This window comes from Bos mutus, chromosome 28, assembly GCF_027580195.1.
Source record: "Bos mutus isolate GX-2022 chromosome 28, NWIPB_WYAK_1.1, whole genome shotgun sequence".
NCBI classification, from domain to species: domain Eukaryota; kingdom Metazoa; phylum Chordata; class Mammalia; order Artiodactyla; family Bovidae; genus Bos; species Bos mutus.
In genome coordinates this window covers 28,579,329-28,599,556 of record NC_091644.1, presented here as the reverse complement: position 1 = coordinate 28,599,556, position 20,228 = coordinate 28,579,329, and positions in this window count along the sequence as shown.

Here is a 20,228-nt window from a genome sequence, read left to right as displayed (position 1 = left end):
CAGGCTCCCCAGCCCCAGGGATTGCCCTGGGGAGATGAGCCCACATAACATCTGACTTTGCAAATCAGCAGGGCTTATGCCTGGAAGAACTGGAGAGCTATAAGAAACTGAGAATCTGTACTTAAGGAGTGTGTTCAAAATCTTACTTGCTCCAAGTCCCAGTGCAGAGGCAGCAGTTTGAAAAGTGCCTAAGTTATATGTGGAGGAGATACAATGACTAATTTTAGGCCATGTACCCGAGGGGCAGGGAACTGCTGGAACTTTCACAGAGTACGGGGGAGCTGATGGGCACCAGTTTGTTTTCCTTTTGTTTTCAGCTCACTCTGTCTCTAGCTGGCCTGACATTGACAGGTATCACTTAAAAAATTATTATTTTTTAATTGAAGGATAATTGCTTTATAGAACTTTGTTGTTTTCTATTAAACATCAGAATGAGTCAGCCATAGGTGTACATATGTCCCCTCCCTCTTCAATCTCCCTCCCATCTCCCTCCCCATCCCACCCCTCTAGGTTGACGCAGAACTCTGTTTGAGTTCCCAAGACATACAGCAAATTTCCACTGGCTATCTATTTTACATATGATTATGTAAGTTTCCATGTTACTCACTCCATACATTTCACTCTGTCCTCCTCTCTCCCCATATCCGTAAGTCTCTTCTCTGTGTCTGTTTCTCCGTTGCTGCCTTGCAAATAAATTCATTGGTACCATCTTTCTAGATTCCATATATATGCATTACTATATGATATTTATCTTTCTCTTTCTGACCTATTTCACTCTGTATAATAGGCTCTAGGTTCATCCACCTCATTACAGCTGACTCAAATGTATTCCTTTTTATGGCTGAGTAATATTCCATGTGTATATGTACCATGACTTCTTTATCCACTCATCTGTTGATGGTCATCTAGCCTGCTTCCACGTTCTAACTATTGTAAATAGTGCTGCAATGAACAGTAGGGTACATGTGTCTTTTCCAATTTTGGTTTCCTCAGGGTATTGGAGAAGGAAATAGCAACCCACTCCAGTATTCTTGCCTGGATAATTCCATGGACTTAGGAGCCTGGCCAGTTATAGTTCATGGAGTCACAAAGAGACAGATATGACTGAGCAATTAACACACAGGCTATATGCCTAGGAGTTCAATTGCTAAGTCATATGTTAGTTTTATTCCTAGTTTTTTAAGGAAGCTCCATACCATATTTCATAGTGGCTGTATCAATTTACACTGCCACCAACAGTGCAAGAGCATTCCTTTTTCTCCACACCCTCTCCAGCGTTTATTGTTTGTAGACTTTTTGATGATGGCCATTCTGACTGGTGTGAGGTGATACACCTCACTGTAGTTTTCATTTGCATTTCTCTAATGATGAGCGATGTTGAGCATCTTTTCATGTGTTTGTTGGCCATCTGTTTGTCTTTTTTGGAGAAATGTCTGTTTAGGTCTTTCCCCACTTTTTGGTTGGGTTGTTTGTTTTTCTGGTATTGAGTTGTATGAGCTTTTGTATATTTTGGAAATTAATCCTTTGTCAGTTGTTTCATTTGCTATTGTTTTCTCCCATTCTGAGAGTTGTCTTTTCACCTTGTTTATAGTTTCCTTTGCTGTGCAAAAGCTTTTAAGTTTAATTAGGTCCCACTTGTTTACATTTGTTTTTATTTCCATTACTCTGGAGGTGGGTCATAGAGGATCTTGCTTTGACTTATGTCATTGAGTGTTCTGCCTATGTTTTCCTTTCAGAGTTTTATAATTTCTGGTCTAACATATCCATTTTGAGTTTACCTTTGTGTATGGTATTAGGAAGTGTTCTAATTTAATTATTTTACATGTAGCTGTCCAGTTTTCCCAGCACCACTTACTGAAGAGGCTGTCTTTGCTCCATTGTATATTCTTGTCTTCTTTGTCAAAAATAAGGTACCCATAGGTGCATGGGTTTATTTCTGGGTTTTCTGTCTTGTTCCATTGGTCTATATTTCTGTTTTTATGCCAGTTCCACACTGTCTTGATGACTGTATCTTTGTAGTATAATTTGAAGTCAAGAAGCTTGATTCCTCCAGCTCCATTCTTCTTTCTCAAGAATACTTTGGCTATTCAGGGTCTTTTATGTTTCCATATGAATTGTGAAATTTTCTGTTCTAGTTCTGTGATAAATGCCATTGGTAATTTGATAGGGATCACATTGACTCTGTAGACTGCATTTGGTAGTATAGTCATTTTCACAATACTGATTCTTCCTACCCAGTAGCATCAGGTATCACTTTTGACTTTGCTAGCATGACTTGCCCTGCCCCAGGTTCAGCTGCAGACCTGACCCAGTCTGTGTTCCTTCAATTCTCCACCTCCTGCCAGATCTGGTGGGCACTCTCAGCTAGCACTGGAGCCCCTTTAAAATGGCCCTCTGTCTCATCATATCCAGTAGGTGCCCTGAGCTGTTATCAGAGCCCCTCCAATCATCCCCAACCAAAGTGGCTCACCCCAAGGGGCTGGCCATACAGACCAGAGCACCCACAACAGTTGTGACCAGGCCTTAGAGCCAGCTTCACTGGGGGTCAGCCCCACACACCACTGCACCTCCAGTAGTCCCATCCCAGGCATAATGGCAGAGCACACACAAGCTACACAGGGGCACTCCTGGAGCACCTGGTGACCAGGGGGAATCACTGGGCCCCACAGGTTACCTTCTACCCAAAGCTACTCTTGCAATACTGGGAGACATAGCTGGTCTACCTAATACATAGAGACAAACACAGATTGTTGGCCAAATGAAGAGAGAAAGGAATATGTTCCAAACAAAAGAGCCAGACAAAACCTTAAAAGGAAAGAAAAAATTAATGAAATGGAGATAAGTGATCTTCCAGATAAAGAGTTAAAAATAATGCTCGTAAAGATGCTCACCAAACTCATTAAAAGAATGGAGGAACACTATGAGAATTTAAACAATGAGATGGGGGGAAAGTCCAATCAGAGTTGAAGAACATAATAACTGAAACGAGAAATACACCAGAGGGAATCAATAGTAGACTGGATGATGCAGAAGGACAGATCAGCAATCTGAAAGGCAGGCCATAATAAATCACCCAACAAGGATAACAAAAAGAAAAAAGAAACCTCCAAAATGAGGGTAGTTTAAGGGACTTCTGGAATAACATCTAGTATATTAATATTCACATTAGAGGGATCCCAGAAGGAGAAGAGAGAGAGCAAGGGACAGAAAACCTATTTGAGGAAATACTGGTTAAAAACTTCTCTAACGTGGTGAGGAAAACAGACACCTAAGTCCAGGAAGCACAGAGAATCCCAAGTAAGATGAACTAAAACATTCCAGGGAGAAATCTAAGAGGAAATATAAAAATGTGTGTGTGTTAGTCGCTCAGTCATGTCCGACTCTTTGAGACCCCATGGACTGTAGACCTCCAGGCTCCTCTCTCCATGGGATTCTCCAGGCAAGAATACTGGAGTGGGTTGTCATATCCTCCTCCAGGGAATCTTCTTGACCCAGGGTTCAAACCTGGGTCTCCCACATTGCAGGCAGATTCTTTACTGTCTGAGCCACAAGGGAAACCCAGATAGAAAAATACTTTGAGAAAATTGAAAATGGAAAGCATGTTCCAAAATCTATTGGATACTGCAAAAGCAGTTCTGTTCATAAGAGGGAATTTATAGCCATACAGGCCTACCTCAGGAAACAAAACAACAAACAAAAAACTCAATCTAACATTACACTTTAAGTAACTAGAAAAAGCAGAGCAAACAAAATCCAAAGTTAGTAGAAGGAAAGAAATCATAAAGGTCAGAGTAGAAATAAATGAAATGGAGGCTACAAAAACAAAAGAAACGATCCATCAAACTAAGAGCTGGTTCTTTGAAAAGATAAACAAAATCGATAAAACTTGAGCCAGCCTCATGAAGAAGAAAAGAGAAGGCTCAAATAAATCAGAAGTTACAGCTGACACCACGGAAGTACAAAGGATTATAAAAGATTACTGTGAACAATTATACTCCAGAAAATATGATGATAACGTAAAAGAAATAGATAAATTCTTAGAAAAAATACAATCTTCCAAGAGTGAATCAAGAAGAAATATAAAATTGGAACAGACCAATTACTAGTAATGAAATTGAATCAGTTACCCCCAAACTCCCAAGAAATCGAAGCCCAAGACCAGACAGCTCCCAGGTAAATTTTACCAAACATATAAAGACTCGATACCTATCCTTCTCAAACTACTGCAAAAAACTGAAGAGGAAGGAAAGTTTCCAAACTCTTTCAGAAAGGCCAGCATTTCCCTGATAGAGAAATCAGACAGAGGTTTTTGGCTTTATGCTATGGACAGCCATGTCCCAAACTGAGTGTTGTGGAACACCAGTTACCTTTGAGGTGCTTCTGGGAAATTTACCATGGTTAGTAAGTTTCAAAAATTATGCCTCTGAATGAAGCACAATGCACATTTACATAGGAAAGGCTCTGAGAATTTCTGCAGTAAGAAAACAGCACACAACAAAAGCTTAATCAGCATTTTTTCACCCCTGTGTTTCCCAAGTACATATGATTGTAGATGCCTTTATCAAGGAGTATTTATTATCATTTGAGAACTGTTCGTTTTCAGGAGATATAGTGCAGGAAACACACTCTGAATTACAAATATATGTATTCCATTATATAGAAAGCAGCATGATTAAAAAAGAGATTTTGGATGTTGAGAATGGCAGTACTGGGCAAGATGATCAGCGGTGATTGAAACTACATCAGATTTGGCAAAGAGGCCATCGTTGCAGTAGATAATAGATTGTTGTTGTTTAGTCACTCAGTCGTGCCTGATTCTTTGCGACCCCATGGACTGCAGCCCACCAAGCCCTTCCGTCCATGGGGTTTCCCAGGCAAGAGTACTGAATTGGGTTACCATGTCCTCCTCCAGGGGATCTTTCCAACTTAGGGATCAAACCCACGTCTTCTGCATCGACAGGCGGAATCTTTTACTTCTGAGCTGCTATCACTGAGCCAACAGATTATTAGGACCTCTGTATATTACTCATGGCCTAAGCTGATGATTGCCACAGTTATGCTCCCAGTACACAATAACCACTTATTTCTCACAAGTCTGTGGGCTTGCCTGGATTCAGCTGCTCTGGCTCCAAGTTACAGGTTCAGTCACATTCTGTTTCATGTATCTTGTTGTCCTTAAACAAGAGCTTATTCAAGGTATGTAACTCCTAGGGCAAGGCAAAGTTTCCTTCAAGTCTTGTGCCATGTCAGGAAACATGGCAAATCACATGCGTGGCCAGACCCAAATCAAGAGATAGAGCATTAGAGTCTGCTTCCCATGCATGAGACCAGAGACAGTCACAGGGCCAAGGTTAGCATCCAACAGCTGGGGAAGACTATTACTTCCAGGAAACAGGAAGTGGGGTGATGGAGTGAATGTTTGCTCCAGTGTAATCTCATCTGTGGCCCTGTATGTGTGCAAAATAAAGAAACCACAACTATCGGCTAGATAGTGGAACTTTGTAAAATTGGGTCCATCAGTGAGGGCTTCCTTTCTTAAAGAAGATGAGGTTGTTGTTCAGTTGCTCAGTCATGTCTGACTCTTTGTGACCCCATGGACTGCAGCAGGCAGGCTTCCCTGTCCTTCAATGCCTCCCAGAGTTTGCTCAAACTCATATTCATTGAGTTGATGATGCCATCCAACCAGCTCATCCCAGGCCTCCCTCTTCTCCTTCTGTCCTCAGTCTTTCCTACAGTCAGGGTCTTCTCCAGTGAGTTGGCTCTTCCCATCAGGTGGCCAAAGTGTTGGAGTTTCAGCTTCAGCATCAGTCCTTCCAGTGAATATTCAGGCTTGATTTCCTTTAGGATTGAGTGGCTTGATATCCTTGCAGTCCAGGGGACTCTCAACAGTCTTCTCCAACACCAGAGTTCAAAAGCATCAATTCTTTGGTGCTCAGCCTTCTTTCTGGTCCAACTCTCACATCTGTACAGTGAAAGTGAAAGTTGCTCAGTCGTGACCGACTCTGTGACCCCAAAGACTATACAGTCCATAGAATTCTCTAGGCCAGAATACTGGAGTGAGTAGCCTTTCCCTTTTCCAGGGGATCTTCCCAACCCAGGGATCAAACCAGGGTCTCCTGAATTGCAGGAAGATTCTTTACCAGCCCCAAAGGCAGATTCTTTACCAGCCCCAAAGGAAGCCCAAGAATACTGGAGTGGGTAGCTTATCCCTTCTCCAGCAGATCTTCCCAACCGAGCAATCGAACCAGGGTCTTCTGAATTGCAGGTGGATTCTTTACCAACTGAGCTATCAGGGAATGCCCCACATCTGTACATGACCACTGGAAAAAACATAGTTTCGACTATAAGGACCTTTGTCGGCAAAGTAATATCTCTGCTTTGTAATATGCTGTCTAGGTTCGTCACGGGTATTCTTCCAAGGAGCAAGTGTCTTTTAATTTCATGGCTGCAGTCACTGTCTGCAGTGATTTTGGAGCCCAATAAAATAAAATCTTTCCATGTTTTCCCCCATCTATTTGCTATGAAATGATGAAACCAGATGCCGTGATCTTAGTTTTTTCAATGTTGAGTTTTAAGCCAGCTTTTTCACTCTCCTCTTTCACTTTCATCAAGAGGCTCTTTAGTTCCTCTTCGCTTTCTGCCATTAGGATGTTGTTATCTGCATATCTGAGGTTATTGATATTTCTCCAGAAAATCTTGATTCCGGCTGGAGCTTCATCCAGCCCAGCATTTTGCATGATATATGCTGCATAGAACTTAAATAAGTGGGGTGGCAATATACAGCCTGACAAAGCTGCCAAGGACACCATACAAAGATGGCTTCAGCCCGGCACAAAGCAAGACAGTAGCTAGGCAGCTGAGCCTTACCTGTCTGTCGGCTCTCCAGGTGTGAGAGCAAGTAATAGTGAAAGTAGGCATCCCTGAGAAGAATATTGCTTAGAAATTGAAACCAGATGGTATGAATTTAGCCCAAATCATTGTACCTGGCAGAGAGAACCAGATGAGTAAGAAGCCCATCTTTCACATTTTGCACAGCTTTCCTCTTATACTATTAATTGATATTTAGTATTCAGAGACACGACAAAGCCTAGATCTGAGAATAATTCTAATCCCCAAGGGGAAAAAAGGGACAATCTTGAATACTTTAAATAATGTGTATTTAAACTATAGGATCATACAAAACCTGTTGCATTTTTAGAATCTTAATATTTTTACTCAAAAATGGTTTGGTGCCTGCTTTGTTCTACATTTGATACCCCTAAGAACTATATGATAGGGATTTTTTTTTCAGTTTGTCATCTCTACATAATAATTGTATAATATGATGTACAGGTATCTCTTCTGACATGGAGGCACATAGTCTCTTGCTAAAAGAGTGATAGTAAATATATACATATATATTTTTAAAAATTTTTATTGGGTTGTAGTTGATTTACAATGTTGTGTTAGTTTCAGGTGTATAGCCAAGTAGCTTGGTTATACCTGTGTATACATCCGTCCTTTTTTAAAATTTATTTTTGGCTGTGCTGGGTCTTTGCTGCTGCACAGACTTTTTTCTAGTTGCAGCAAGCAAGGCCTACTCTCTAGCTGTGGTGTGCAGGATTCTCATTGCAGTGGCTTCTCTTGTGGAGAACAGGCTGTAGGCATGCAAGCTTCAGTAGTTGCTGTTCCCCAGGCTCAAGAGTAATGGCACATGGGCTTCGCTGCTCCGCAGCATGTGGGGTCTTCCCAAACCAGAGACTGAACCTGTGTCTCTTGCGCTGGCAGGTGGGTTCTTTACTACTGAGCCACCAGGGAAGCCCCTCCACTCTTTTTTAGAGTCTTTTCCCATCTAGGCCAATACAGAGTATTGAGTAGAGTTCCGTGTGCTATACAGTAGGTCCTTATTGTAAAACATATTTTGAGGTTTTACTTCCTGGCCAGAAAACTTTTAAAAGCACAGGGGCTTGTGTCTAGTCGTGTTACAGAGAACTTGAGAATGAAGAAATGACTAGAAGTGAACAGAGGAAGGTTTGGGTAGCCAATTGTAAAAACAGCAGAATTACTGTGGAGTACTTGGGCTTGCCAGGCGGTGCTAGTGGTAAAGATCCCACCTGCCAAAGCAAGAGACTTAGGAGACACAGATTCGATCCCTGGGTTGGGAAGATCCCCAGGAGGAGGGCACAGGAACCCACTCCAGTATTCTCACCTGGAGAAGGGCACGGAAACCCATTCCAGTATTCTCGCCTGGAGAAGGGCACGGAAACCCATTCCAGTATTCTCACCTGGAGAATCCCACGGACAGAGGAGCCTTGCAGGCTATAGTCAATGGTGTTGTACAGAGTCAGACACACGTGGAGTGACCTAGCACGCTTGCCCTGAGGAGTGCTTGGTTCTCATAAATACCCTGGTTCTTCTCCCCAGTGTCACAGCTCAGTGACATCATAGTGCCTGCTCGGGGGACAGGAAATCCAAAACTTATCCTTTCCTGGCCTAAGTGATTTATGAAGATCCCTGTTTTACACATCAAAATGTGAATCTATAATGAGTAGAGAATACAGGGACTAGTAGATGGGAAAGCATTCTGGAGAGTGGTGATTCTCTCAGTGCACATAACATACCATCAGGAAGGCACCAGTCAAGTTCTACCTGCAGAAATACATGTGTATATGAAATGTTTGGTGCCAGGATAACTCTATAAAGGATATAATACATAGTATAAAGAAAGGGAGGGGATCTGAGGCAAAGTATGGTATGTCTATTAAGACTTATGGTATGTCTCTTCTATGGATATAATCCTATTATTTTAAAAATGAAACTCAAACCGGAGATAAATTCTTAGGGTGTTAGAGATATGAAGCTTTGGGAGATGGAGTATCAAATAATTAACATTTAGTATTCAGTTCTGTATCTGGTTAATCACTTGTTGACCGTCTACCTGCATGAATAGCTATGCCTAGAAATTCTCCTCAGTAATAGCAACCATGTTACCTGTTAGTTTTTCATTGCCGCCTGTCCAACATCCAGTCCTAGATTTGTAATTATTACTAATAATGTGATGATTGTAGTATCACGTACACAAAATGGTCTTAGGAACCCATTGTCATGGTTTTGTTTTACAGCCACTTGGTCTCTGCCACTGACCAGAAGGATGAATTTCGGATGACCACTTTACCTCCGTAGGACTGAGTTCTGCTCATTAATTTAACAAGTATTACTGAGCATCTGCTCTAAGTCTTTCTTAGGTGCTGTGGGGAATGCCAAGAGGAAAAATACTCAATCCTTAAATTACAGTAGAGTGGGAAGTACTGTGATTATACTATAGCATATAATTTAAGTGCTGTAAGACAAGTGTATCTAAAGTGTTAAGATATCTAAAAGAGAGACAGGGCAGTTTTGGTTGGAGTGGTCAGGGAGAATATGAGGGAAGGAAAAGATTTCATGTACAAGGGAGCTTTGGGACCTGTCTGGAGGGACATGAGATGCTACAAATTGAGGTATTTGTTGTAATGTAACAAAGAATTGAGGGGAAAAGAGACATATTTGTCAAATGGTGGAGATTCCCAGTTGATTGCATTGCAAGTTATGTGTCGAGGAGTACAGGGAATAAAAGGAACATAAATTAGGGACAGAGCATAGAAAACATTGAATTTGCAGCTGATGGGGTTGAACTTTATTTACAAGATGCCAGTGAATCAGTGAATCTCTTGGAGCAGATGTTTGGCATGATGTGAGCTGTGCTTTGAGGGAATTGCTCCAGCATGGTGGATAGAGTGATTTGGCCTCTGGGGGAAAAGGAGAGTGGCTTCATGCAGACCTTAGGAAGCTACCACAGTAGGTCAGGTCAAAGATAGTATGGGTCTGAACTAGGGGTGAATAGCAGGGGACAGAAGTGAACACAGTTTCTGGATGAAGAGTTGATGAGGCAGTTGGGAAGCATAGAGGAAGACGTCAGTTGTGGCTGAACTTTGAATCTCCCCTAATTCTGTAGGCCAGGTTTTCTCAACCTCTGCACTACTGATAGCTTGAACTGGAGAATTCTTAGTCATGGGAGGCTGTCCTGCATAATGTAGGAGGTTTAATAGCATTCCTGGGCTTTATCCATTAGAGGCCTGTAGTACTGTTCTCACCCCTACCCCCAGCTTCAGTTGTGAGCACCAAAACTGTCAGTAGACATTGGCACATGTCCCCTGGGGAACAAAATTGCCCCTTGTAGAGAATCACTGCCCTGCCTAAAACTAATAGGGCAGCTAGGACATAAAATCTGACAACCCACAGACAGTATGTCTGTCTGACTATCATCTATCCATCCATCCTTCCATCCATCTGTCCACCTCTCTATCTCTTCATTTATCATCCATCTCATTTATCATCTGTCTTTCTACCTATCTACTGTTACTAGGTTTTAAGGTATCTCCACAAACACCTAGATATGAGTGGACCAGGGAAAACCCCTGAGAGTCAGGATACCTATGCAGTATCAGCATCTTTGTAGAAGGAAGTCAGGGGAAGGCAGTGTGAATCCTGAATGGTTCTGAGAACCCCTGTATCCCTAACGCGTACTCACTGGAAAATGCAGCTGAACTGGCTGGGAGTTTCACAGGATCCGGATCACAGATGGGAGCAAGGGATGTGCTTGTTGAGATCTGATGGTGCTGGGACAGCCTGGACCCTATAGACCATTAGTCATAATAAGCCAATGTTTCCTTCCAGGAGGAACTATTGAGAATAGATTGGAAATTTAGCAGATTAGTAACAAAAGGGGCAAAAATATCCAGATAACAATGGGATTGGAGAGTTAAAAAGGGAGGTGTCACCAAGTCCGAGGTCATATTTTTAAATCACTTTGAGAGAAAAACAGAAAAGGGAGTTTACAGTCATGAATCTAGAAAAGTTATTCTGACCTCTCCTCCCTCTTAAAAGCAGACAAAAACTTGTTTACTTACATATGAGCAAAGGGAAAAGTATGCAATCTAACAAAGTGAATGAGGAGAAGAATAAATTCCCCATGACCTGGGAGGCACATGGAAAGACCTGCCCACAAAGCAGATGAGAACTGAGCTGCAGGATTCCAGAGTGAACTGAAAGCAAGCAAGCAAATGGAAGATGCTGGGACAATGAATCACAAATAGAAAAACTCAGAAACGTGGTGATTAAGGAAGATTTTAAAAACAACTTGAAATAAAATAACAAAATCATTTCTGTAATGGAATTGCACCAAGAGGAACACAGAAGCAAGTAGACAGAAAGGATAATGCAATAAGAGAAGTAGAACAGGAAAAGGAAGAAAATTTTAGGGACTTCCCAGTGGTCCAGTGTTAAGAATCTGCCTTCCAGTGCAGGGGATGAAGGTTGGATCTCTGGTTGAGGAGCTAAGATCTCATGTGCCACAAGGCAATTAAGCACCTGTGCTGCAAATAGAGAAGGCCCGCACACCAAACGAAGACCCAGTGCGGCCCTCTCCCCTTCCCCTGCAAAAAAGGAAGAAATTTAAAAAAATCAAAATGCATTTTAAAACACCTGAGAGAAAGGGACAAGTTTAGAAGATTCAACCCATATCTAGTACAGATATTCCTGACCTAGAGGCATGAACTTTCAGGTTTGTGGATAAAATTCAGGTGATCTGTGGGTTTGATTGATAAAAATATGTCTACACTGCCATTCACCTTTAGATGAAATTTAACATTTTTCTTTAGTTATTAAGGCATGAAAACACAGTAGTGTTAACAGTAACTGTGACTTGTCACCAAAATTAATCACAAACCTCATAATATCTATAGCTTAAAAAACTCCAAATGTCATTTACATTCGTCACTTTTTCAAACTTATAGTTATTATTAGACCTGCCACTAGTTCTTATTATTTACTCTGATAATAAAGAAGTAGAAACAATTTAAAAAATATTTTTAGGAACTATATCTCAATATAGTTAATTTCCTATGATATTCTATGTATTCCATTTCATGCAAATATTACTCTGAAAGGGGGTCCGTTGGTTTTGACAGACTGATAAAATTTCCACACATTTTGGAATCTCTATTATATAATAGGGGTTCCTGAAGGGAAATTATAATTCAGGAAACTTTCCTGAAATAAAAGAGAATTTGAAATTACATGTTGAGAGCACTGGAAACTGGCCCATAATGGCTGACATTATCCTGTAAAGAAAAGTTCTTTGGACAGCCCAGCAAAAAGACCAATAGAAAGAAAATCAGATTGCCGTCAGAGACTTTTGCAGAAACACTTTACTGACTAAGGAAAATATGGTAACATATGTAAGAAAGCGAAGGAAAGAAAACGAGGGCCAAGAATCTTTATGTTCAGTCAAATTGACCTTTAAGTATAAAAAGCCTCTGGTAAACTGATGTAAACATGCATGAACACAGAGAATATTGTTCTCATATGCCTTTCCTGAGGAATCTAGCAGACTGCAATGCAATAAGCACGGAATTTACGAGTAAGCGTTTTGAAACTTTTATAGCACTTTGACATTGCTGTGACATCCAAGCACATGAATCATTTCTCCAGTAATTTATTTTTCATTGTACTCTACAAAAAGATTGGTCCATAGAAGATTGGAAAAAGATTTTTTAACTCTCCGTGCTAAAATATAGCTTCAGACAACCAAATTTACCTTAAGGGTGATTAGAGAACATTCAATATAAATTTACTGGTACAGTGAAAACCAAAACAAAAAGAGAAAAATCACGATAAGGGAGATCATATAACATGGAATATCTGTATGATCTGACAATGTAGATAATGTGACAATTTTAAAAATGGGAGCATTAGGAATAGGGAGACAAAAAGCTGCCTTCTAGCTCTGCCCTCTGACAAAGTCTAGGAACAGTGATCCAATTATTAGTAATGAGCATTTCTCACATGCAGCCTGAAATCTTGAAATACGTACTATTTTCTCCTCTTGGATTTGCGTGATTCCAAGTCTGAAGCAAGAAATGTGTATGATTAGCCTTCAATGTATTAGAGAGTAAAGTGAAGTGAAAATGAAGTCGCTCAGTCGTGTCCGACTCTGTGTGACCCCACAGACGGCAGCCACCAGGCTCCCCCGTCCCTGGGATTCTCCAGGCAAGAACACTGGAGTGGGTTGCCATTTCCTTCTCCAGTGTGTGAAAGTGAAAAGTGAAAGTGAAGTTGCTCAGTCGTGTCCGACTCTTAGCGACCTCATGGACTGCAGCCTACTAGGCTCCTCCGTCCACGGGATTTTCCAGGCAAGAGTACTGGAGTGGGGTGCCATTGCCTTCTCCGATTAGAGAGTAAAGAAGCTATCGAAGATTACCAAGGTTCCATAGCTAACTTGAAAGAGGCTCCTAGTGGTTGAATATGGAATAAACCAAGTTAAGGACTTGGGGAGACCTGAAGATGTTTACCAGGAGAGGGAAAATTCCAGCGTCTAATGGAAGAAACAATTTAAGGGCAATGAAATAATGGGTAGAAAGTAATTTGGAAAAAAAAAAAGATCTTTAAAAGGCCTCCTCACTCTAACCTGTAATTCCATCCCTGCAAACTTTACTGGCACTCAGGCTAACTGAGGCATTTGCCACTTGTACGGTGAGAGGATTAGGAAGAGACCCCATGTTGTCTGGAGGGACTAGAATGGATAGGAATGATTGATAGGCTATGTCTGTACCATTGCTTTTGAAGTTACAGCAGGCCTGGGCCTTATTTTCCAAAGGGCCTTCCTAGGGACCACTGCCATATATTATGAGACTGCTGAGTCATTCTCACTTGAATGATGGTTACCTGTATTTGCTTATGAACTCTGCAGGTCCTCTTGCAGTTTACAGCATAGAATGAATGACCTTCTTTAGCTTTACAATGGGTTAGTTAGCCTCAGAAAAGAAGATAGCAGCTCTTGAAAGACTCAAATCCGTGTGCCATTGAGTCCTACTCCTGAGGAAAGAAACACGACTCTTCTTTGATACTATGAGCTTCATAATTATTCTTCCCTGAAAAGATATTAAGGAATATCTAAACACATAATGTGTATTTTATGTTCCTAAGCCTTCTGTGTTTCATGCACTGCTACTTTGAATATTCTGCGATTTTAAAAATCAAGGCTAAAACAGGCCTTGAGATAACTAGAGAGCATTGCCTTTAAGTAAAAGGACCTTGAGACAAAAAGAAAATAATCATCATCTCCCATTTGCATAATGCTTTTAATTTTTCTTCAAAGCCTTTTTCATATCTATTATTTCACTTGATCTTCACAACAACCATGTGAGGCTGTTCACTTTAAAGAAATGAACTTGAAAGCAGTGAACGTTTAAAATGTTTCCCAAAAAATGTAGTAAAACCACAAAGAAAATTCCCAGAGCATCTATACCGTAGCTCTAACTTAAACTGTATTTACTGCAAATTGTATTGACTCAGAAGAGATGGCGGCTCGTAAATACAGTTTCTCTGTCCTGAACCACATTCAAACTGCAGTTGTTATGAATACAAAAGAGCTTTCCGAGTACATAACTGTAGTTTTGCTGCATTAAAGCGAAAGGCTGGCATTTGGACTAGAAAACCGGCTGTAACTGTGTCTGTTCTGCATGGCAAGCATCTCAGTGCCTGCCAGCAATAGGGATGGATTTACATATATTGACTCAATCCAGCATATGAGTAACAATCAATTTTCTTGATCTATTCTATTCTGTCAATCTGTGCTTTTGCTAGCAAATTAGGAGACATTGCTGTCAGCCAGATATAGAGTTTCCTGGGCTTATGTGAGCTTTTAAGATCTCTTTTCTACTTAATTAAAAGATACATATGGTGGTTGGCAGAGAGTAACCAGACTAGTCAAAGTAACAAAATTTGCCATGTATAGATGAGTTCCTGGAAGAAAAATCATGAAAGATGGCAAAATAAATGTGATGGCAGACTTCCGTTTCTGAGGATAGTATATTTTTGTGGCAATTTTATTAATAGTAAAATAAATAGAAAGGGACAAGTACAATTTATCTGTCAGAAGTAGCCAGTAAAAGCATCCTTTTCAGGAGTCATAAATTACTTTCAGGTAACAGTATGTAAGGGAAAATGCTTTCCTGTTTGGTCTCTCATATTAATGAATCATGTCATATCAATTCATTTGCTTTTGGTGCACATCAACTCTGCCCCCAGGTTGTACTGAAGTTGTAAGGAGGGTCAACTAACTTAAAGGAATGGGCAACATTCCCATAAGGAAAGACTGGGCACATGTTGAGCCCCTTGAAGTTTCCTTTCTCCCCAGTGTACTGGTGATTCCAGGGAACCCAGCAGGCAAAATCCCAATACTTTTCTATTAGTCTTACAGGGAGTGAGGAATGGAGTATTTCCGCTAGGGGGCGCAGTGGTGCAATCTCAGTGTTTCTACTTTTTGTAACTTCTTTCAAGTGTTTTGGGGGATGCAGATTCTGAATCTGTACAAGAAGTGAAATGTGGGTATATATACACAGTTATTGGCTCTAATTAAGCACTAATTTGATTAGGGATGGCTTCTATCTGTTACTGAATGCTAGTGTTAAATACTTATGGAACTACCTCAACTTACCAGGGGATGGATTTTAGGAGTAGACATATTAGGAAGGAATAATAGCTGAAGTTCTGTACTGCAGTGAAGGCAACCAGGCTCTGATCCAGCCTGGCTCATTCATTGATGAGTCCTATGGTCATTAGGAAAATGTTGCCCTTTATGTACCTCAATTTTCTCATCTATAAAATGAAAATGTTGCAAGAGACACACTATTTTCAAACTTAATTTGGTGCATTTCCTCTGAAGCTGTCATTGGGGAAGAATGGGTGACTCTGGGACCCCTACTCCTAAAAACAGTGTTAGCAGATCTGCTTATAACCATTGTATAAGGCACACTTCCAATTAGATATTTTTCAAACTGAGGCTAACAGGGGTTTAAAATCTTGGCATTAGAGCATCTTGAAGGTTTCTTACACCTCTAAAATTCTATGACCAGTATGAGAACACATGAGCCTTTTTGTTTATAGGGTTTATACACAAGAATTTTGCTCTCCAAATTCCAGGAATGGATGTAAGCTAAGTCACCTCCAGTTCTCAGCGGTTCTTTCCTCACTGGTCATGTCTGACATGATAGCCCCTATTCAGCTAGCTCACTGATACAGCATCTGGCACATAGGATGAAGGCAATAAATTGGCATAAATGGCTCTCTGGTCTCCCTAAGATTGACACGTCTAGATTTTTGCCAAAAAACGGGTGAGAACGGCCAAATGGAGAACGGGCATCCCAAGGGGCAAGCACTCGGCACGAGAGCAGACTGAGAAGAAGATAAAAATAAAACTAAGGTGTCTGATCCCTAAGAATCAATACATCGACACAAATTCTGAATTTGTTCCCTAACCCATCTCATTTGGTTTGGAAATGAAAATAGACATACGGTGCTCTTTGCAAAAGCTGCATCTCCTTTTTGATCTCCGCCTCCACTGCCTCCCCCTTGACACATGGTGTTAAATAGCTCGGCGCTGAACATTTGCCCTATGGAGATGGCAGGATGGAAGAGTTCAGCCCAACCTGCACCGCACGGGACGACCGGGGTGGAGGTACAGGCACTTCCGGTGAGAAGTCTCAGACTGGGATCCAGAGCCATAGTGGACTGTGAGCTAAAGTGTATACTGTCCTTTCCCCTATTATGTCAGGTCTCTAATGCTCACACTCAACACTTAATGTATTATAGCTAATCCTACTAGGAGTACTCCCACGTCTTTCCAAACTAAAAGAAATCAAGACCGGGGTGGGGGGCGTGCAGGACCTATGTAAGGACACGTATTAAGTTTGACAGTCCGGCTTGCCGTGATGAATATTCCCTGAAGGAGGGGTTGTTATCTTAAGATTTCCCATAGCTCATAGATATGAGATGGGCCCATGAGTCATTAATCAACCTGTATTTAATGAGCATCTACTTTGTGCCAAGGATGCCATTACATCCTAAAGATTTGGTAATGAACAAGACACACTTTATACTTTCACAAAATGTACAATCTTAAGGGGAATACTGGCAATAAATTTTATTTGTGCAAAGGTTAAAGGTAATCCCCAAAAACCTATAAGGCTAAAACAGTTAAGAAGGGGACCCAAGCTCATCCAGGGATCAGGGAGGGCTTGGCTTCTCTGAGGAAGCAGTTGTATATCTGGTACAACTAAGCCAGGTTTTTCTAAAACTACTTGATAACAATCACCTGGGCATTTGTTTCTACTATTCTAAGTTCCTTCTCTTGGAGATTCTGACTGAGTAGATCAAGGGGTGAGATCTTGGTGTATATATTTGTAACTTTCCTAGGTTATTCTTGCAATTGAGGAGGTTGAGAAAATCCTCAATGAAGGGGCAAGCATTGTAGACAGAGGGACTGTCCATACTGAGGTGCCATGTCAAGAGGATCAGAGAGGATTTGCTAGAACAATTTTTTATGATGTTGAAACCTTGCCCAGTGACTGAGAAGAAGCTAAGGTGAATTCTGGGATGTGAGGAAGAAGAGAAAATTGATGGGTGCTCTGCAGAAACAACTGGACTTCCTGATTCCCTCAAGCAATCCCTAAAGCAAGAGAGTTCCAGAAAAACATCTACTTCTGCTTCATTGACTAAGCTAAAGCCTTGACTGTGTGTATCACAACAAACTGTGGAAAATTCTTCAAGAGATGGGAATACCAGACCACCTGACCTGCCTCCTGAGAAATCTGTACACATCAATAAGCAACAGTTAGAACCAGACATGGAACAATGGACTGGTTCCAAATTGGTAAAGGAGTACGTCAAGGCTGTATATTGTCACCTTGTTTATTTAACTTATATGCAGAGGACATCATGTGAAATGATGGGCTGGATGAAGCACAATCTGGAATCAAGATTGCAGGGGAAAATATCAATAACCTCAGATATGCAGATGATACCACCCTTGTGGCAGAAAGCAAAGAGAAACTAAAGAGCCTCTTGATAAAAGTGAAAGAGGAGAGTGAAAAAGCTGGCTTAAAACTCAACATTCAAAAAACGAAGATCATGACATCCAGTCCCATCACTTCATGGCAAATAGATGGGGACACAATGGAAACAGTGACAAGACTTTCTTTTCTTGGGTTCCCAAATCACTGCAAATGCTGACTGCAGCCATGAAATTAAAAGATGCTTGCTCCTTGGAAGGAAAGTTATGACAAACCTAGGCAGCATATTAAAAAGCAGAGACATTACTTCACCGACAAAGGTCTATCTAGTCAAAACTATGGTTTTTCCAGTAGTCATGTATGAATGTGAGAGTTGGACCATAAAGAAAGCTGAGTGCTGAAGAATTGATGCATTTGAACTGTGGTGTTGGAGAACACTCTCGAGAGTTCCTTGGATAGCAAGGAGATCAAACCAGTCAATCCTAAAGGAAGTCAGTCTTGAATATTCATTGGAAGGGCTGATGCTGAAGCTGAAGCTCCAATACTTTGGCCACTTAATGCAAAGAGCCAACTCTTTGGAAAAATCCCTGATGCTGGCAAAGATTGAAGGCAGGAGGAGAATGGGATGACAGGGTATGAGTTGATTGGATGGCATCATCAACTCAATGGACATGAATTTGGTGATGGACAGGGAAGCCTGGCATGCTGCAATCCATGGGGTTGCAAAGAGTTGGACATGACTGAGCGACTGAATGGAACTGAAGGCTACCCCGAAATTAAGTTTGCTTCCATTTGCTATAAATGTTATTTTCTTTAAACAACATGGAGAAATGTAGCGTAGCTGAACAAGAGGGGCAGTTTGTGGAGACTTAGAAAGACTCTAGCTTTCTAAAATACATCCTCTAATGATGAATAAAAGTCTGCAGAGAATCTACTTGTAGGTTTATATTTCAATTAAACATTAATAGTCATGGCAAAGGGGCTCCCCATCAACCATAAATCTGAATGTCTTCATTTGTGTTAGACACTGTGTATGAACCTTCAAAGCTACTTATGCAGCTATGCAAATGGCTCTTAGGAGAGATTATATGCAAAATAAATGAAAGATTAACCTTGCTTATCATATATTTGAGCATAAAGGTACACCCTGCCCGTCGCTTTTAGAATCCCTGGCAATCGTTTGCTGAAGCTGGCTTATATTGGCACATGAGAGCGTGTTGATAGCATCTTTTCCCATTTTTATATCCAGTGACACATTGGTAGCTTGAAATCAGCCATTGTGGGAGCATTTACCCCATGGAAATCAGCAATTTGTTTTTCATTGCTGAAAGCCTATTGTTAAACACTCACTTGCACACCACTGCCTAACAGGTATTCACAGTTCTGAAGCTGTGGCTATTTTTTCATGAGAGTATTCACTCCTACCAGTGAAGGCACCTTGTTCCCTGCTCTTTTTCATTAGGGAAGAAAGTCTTTCCCAGCACCTTCACTTCACTTCTGTTACTTCTCCTTGGTTAGACCTTTATCCCATGGCCATTTAGGGGAGGCTGGAGTAGTATCTGGCCAAGGGGGATGAAGCTACTCTATTTGGTTCTAAATCACTCCTGACTTAAAACTGTAGAACTGGGGACAATAGTCCTGAATAAAACTGAGGGTCTATTAGTAAACAAGACAGGGACTTCATCATGGTCCAGGAAATGAATAATATTTCCCATATATGTAATACAAGAAAAAGATGAATGTGGTCTTTAAGATCCGGAAGCCTGAACCTTAATAGAACAATGCCATCCCTGTTTCGTTTTTGTTTTTAACATTTTATGCTCAGTCTCTTACAGCAGTGGTTCTCCAAGTGTGGTTCTTGGATCTGCAGCATCAGCCTCATCTGGGAACTTGTTAGAAATACAGACTCTTGGGCTCCATCCCCCAAGTCTACTGAATCTGAAGTTGTGAAGGGAGGATGTGATGGGATGGGAAGGTCTGATTAGGGGTGTGGTGTAGCAATTGGTGTTTAATAGATGTTCTGGATGGTTCTGATGGATCCTAAAGCTTGAGAACCACTGTCCTAAGTGTGTGCTCAACTCTGTCAGTGTGATGGGTGTAAAGTGAATTTCAGTGAATAATAAGCACTCAGTTGGTGTTAGACACATAGTAGGCACAGTCATTGACTCATTAATTTATTTAATATACTTTTTTGAGTGTTTGTTGTGGTTACCCTATATCATCTAATTGGTTAGCCTAGCAACCCACTCCAGTGTTCTTGCCTGGAAAACCCCAGGGATGGGGGAGCCTGGTCGGCTGCCATCGAGGGGGTCACACAGAGTCGGACACGACTGAAGTGACTTAGCAGCAGCAGCAGCAGAA